Consider the following 4,432-nt stretch of genomic DNA (forward strand, 5'->3'; position numbering starts at 1 on the left):
GCAATCATCTTTACGGACCTCCTTTTGTTGTTCCAATAGGGTCGGAAGCGTGTAAATTATTGTACTAAAAAATCACACAAAGTTCAATTCCCAGGGAAGAGAGGTGGATCACAAGGATCTCTTAAATACTAAGTCTTTCCTTAGTCAGAATATTTCTTCTATCGTAATTTAATAGCACAATTAAATACTACTGTTATACCCTCAAATATTGAAAGAAAAATAGGACAAGAAAGAACACAAGATTTTTAACGAGGTTCGCTAAATTATACCTACGTCCTCGGGCACTAACACCAGATGATAACTTTACTATCTCCAAAATATTACAAACAAATAGAATTCATTAAGAATTCTCAAATGGGAGAAGAGAGAAAACTAAGAGAGAAAGTTTGGTTGGGATGGTTGAAATGAAAAATGAAAAGGCCTATTTATAGTTGAAGTTCAGGGACTAACTTGCAAATGGCTTAAAAAATTAGGGACCAAAATTGCAATTATCCCATTCAACATTTCAACATTCGGTGCAACTTGCTTCACCTTTTTAACAAGTTGCTTCCTACCTTTGTTGACTTTTCAACAATCTCCACCTTGAAGATTTGATTAGGATAATCACATCTTCACACACTTCCTTCAACTCCCCAAATTCGATAAAGTTATCTTTTGTAGTGCCTCCAAATGCGCTCTCAAGCGCCATACACCTGAAGGTGCTCAAATTCTCAGGATGTTAATCAAGTTCAAACAATGATTAAACTTGATTGTTGTTACCACTTTGGTCATCATATCTGCGGGATTATCTACTGTCGGAATCTTCTGAAGTAGAATTTTTCCTTTTTCAAAGACTTCCCGCACAAAGTGATATCTTACGTCGATATGCTTGGTTCTTGAATGATAGACTTGATTTTTTGCTAAATGAATAGCGCTCTGACTGTCACAATATAGACTAATGTGACTTTGAACAACTCCCAAGTCTTTCAATAATCCATTAAGCCAAATAGCCTCCTTAACAGCTTCTGTAACTGCCATATTCTCTGCCTCTGTAGTAGATACAGCTACTGTAGACTGTAAAGTAGACTTCCAACTTACTGGGGCTTTAGCAAGAGTAAACAGATACCCCGTAGTTGAACGACGTTTATCTAAATCACCAGCAAAGTCGGAATCAACATATCCAACTACAAACTGACCAAGTGCTTCATCCTGTTCAAAAATTAAACCAACATCTACGGTTTTTCGAAGATACCGTAGAATCCATTTCACAGCTTGCCAATGTCCTTTTCCAAGATCATGCATATACCTGCTCACAACTCCAACAGCTTGTGAAATGTCAGGCCTCGTACACACCATCACATACATCAAACTCCCAACTGCATTAGCATATGGGACTTTCGCCATATATTCTCTTTCATCTTCAGTCTTCGGGGATAATTGAGCACTGAGTTTCAAATGAGAAGCAAGTGGGGTACTTACATGTTTTGTGTTTTCATTTACACCAAAACATTGTAATACCTTTTTCAGATATTGCTTCTGATTTAAACAAAGCTTGCCTCTCTATCTATCTCTACTTATCTTCATGCCAAGAATCTTCTTGGCCTCACCTAGATCTTTCATCTCGAACTCTTAATTCAACTGAGCCTTCAGCTTATCTATCTCCTTTTGGCTCTTCGAAGCGATTAACATATCATCAACATACAAGAGTAGATAAATGAAAGATCCGTCATGCAGCTTCTGCAAATACACACAATTGTCATATTTGCTTCTTGTGTACTTCTGCCTTCTCATAAAGCTATCAAATCGCTTGTACCACTGCCTCAGGGATTGCTTCAATCCATATAGCAATTTGTTCAACTTACAAACCCAATTTCTACCACCAGCATCTGTGTATCCTTTGGGCTGAGTCATATAGATCTCCTCTTCTAACTCACCATGCAAGAAAGCCATCTTAACATCAAGTTGAGCTAGCTCCAAATTCAACTGTGCTACCAAGGCCAACAAAATTCTAATGGAGGAATGCTTCACAACAGGGGAAAATACATCATTGTAGTCAATTCCCTCCTTCTGAGCGTAGCCTTTTGCTACCAATCTTGCCTTGTAGCGAACATCTTTCTTGCTAGGAGATCCATCTTTCTTTGCGAATACCCACTTGCATCCGGTTGCCCTTTTACCTTTCGGTAATTGCGCCAACTCCCAAGTATTGTTCTTCCGGAGAGACTGTATTTCTTCATCCATGGCGCTTTTCCATTTATCACTTTCTAAGCTTTGCATTGCTTCTTGATAAGTGATAGGAATATCATCATCAATAACGGGAAGGGCGTAGGCCACCATAACAGTAAATCGAGCAAGTCTATGAATTTCTCTCCATGGCCTTGCAACTGCAACTGGTTTTGGTATACTTAACGATTCTTGGGTGAGAACCTCTTCAACCTCTAATTCCTCCATTGTGGCTGGAGAATTAGACTTATTAACTGGGTAAATCCCCATCTGCTCAAACTCCACCTGTTTTGGAGTACACTCCACCTACTGTGGAGTATCGCTCGTCTGAATATCTTTATCTGCTACCTTTTTCAATGTGGCAGATTCATCAAAAGTAACATCTCTGCTACAGATCATTTTCTTTGTGCTTAAGCACCAAAGACGAAATCCCTTCACTCCAGAAGTGATTCCCATAAATAGAGCTTTTTTTGCCCTCGGATCTAACTTTGACTCCTTCACATGGTAATATGCAGTGGATCCAAACACATGTAAGGAATCAAAATCTGTAGCCGGTTTTCCAGACCATACCTCCATAGGAGTTTTTCTTTCTAATGCAGATGATGGCAAACGATTAACAAGATGGCCAGCGTATGTCACAGCCTCAGCTCAAAATTGCTTGCCCAACCCAGCATTGGACAACATACATTGAACTTTCTCCAGCAATGTTCGATTCATACGCTCTGCCACTCCATTCTGCTGTGGTGTATCCCTAACTGTGAAGTGTCGAACAATACCATACTCTTGGCACACATCGAAGAACAGATCACTTCTATATTCCCCTCCATTGTCCGTCCTAAGCCGCTTGATTTTCTCACCGGTCTGGTTTTCGATCATAGTTTTCCATTTAAGAAAAACTCCAAGCACTTCATCCTTAGTTTTCATGGTATACACCCAAACTCTTCTGGAAAAGTCATCAACAAAAGTAACAAAGTAGTGTTTTCCTCCCAACGAAGGTGTTTTGGAAGGCCCCCACACATCTGAGTGAACATATTCTAAAATACCTTTTGTATTATAGATAGCAGTGCCGAATTTCACTCTCTTTTGCTTTCCCAGAACATAATGCTCGCAAAATTTTAATTTGCAAGCCTTTGCACCTTTCAACAATCCTTGCTTTGCCAGAATTTGCAAGGATTTTTTGCTGGCATGTCCCAACTTCATATGCCACAACTGCATTGAGTCCAATTCTTTGTTACCGGAAGCTGCAACGACTGCTCCAATAACTGTACTACCTTGGTAGTAATACAAGTTATTTTTTCTGATGCCCTTCAATATCACAAGTGCGCCAGATGTCACTTTTAAAATCCCATCTCTCATAGTAACAACTGAACCATTGGATTCCAAAGCTCCCAATGAGATGAGATTTTTCTTCAAACTAGGCACGTACTGAACATCAGTCAGAACTCTGGTTGATCCATCTTGATTCTTTAATTGGATTGAACCTATCCCAACAGTTTTACAAGCATTGTCATTGCCCATATAAACAACTCCTCCATTTAGTTCTACTAAATCATATAAATAACTCCTCCATTTAGTTCTACTAAATCAGAGAACCACTTCCAGTTAGGGGACATATAATAGCTACAACCCAAATCCAATATCCACTCATCTGAATGGAATGACGATGATGATGCAACCAGTGATAGTTCAGAGTCACTGGTATCATGCTTTGCAACACAAGCATCTACAGCAGCTTTTCCCTTATTGTTCAGCTTTGGACAATTTTTCTTCCAGTGGCCTTTCTCATGACAAAAGGCACATTCATCTTTCCCGAGTTTGGACTTTGACTTTGATCTCCCTTTCTGAATTTTCTTCCGAGTGTATGAACGACCTCGGACTACTAAAGCTTTTGTATCTCTTATTAAGTTTTTCTATTTGTCCTTCTTTCTCTGTTCATAACTGTATAAGGCCGCACAGACTTCGCTCAGAGATATATCACTCCTGCCATGAAGTAGAGTAGTTTCTAGGAACTCAAACTCCTCAGGAAGTGACCCCAACAGCATCAAAGCCAAATCTTCATCTTTGAATGTCTCATCCATATTCAGCAAATCAGTGACTAACTGATTAAATTTGGTGATGTGATCATTCATTGTGGTACTTGGGATGTAAGTGAAACGAAACAGTCTTTTCTTCAAGTGGAGCTTATTTTGACTGTTTTTCTTCAAAAAATTTTCTTCAAGTGCCACCCACAACT

This window comes from Gossypium hirsutum, chromosome A11, assembly GCF_007990345.1.
Source record: "Gossypium hirsutum isolate 1008001.06 chromosome A11, Gossypium_hirsutum_v2.1, whole genome shotgun sequence".
Classification (NCBI taxonomy): Eukaryota; Viridiplantae; Streptophyta; class Magnoliopsida; order Malvales; family Malvaceae; genus Gossypium; species Gossypium hirsutum.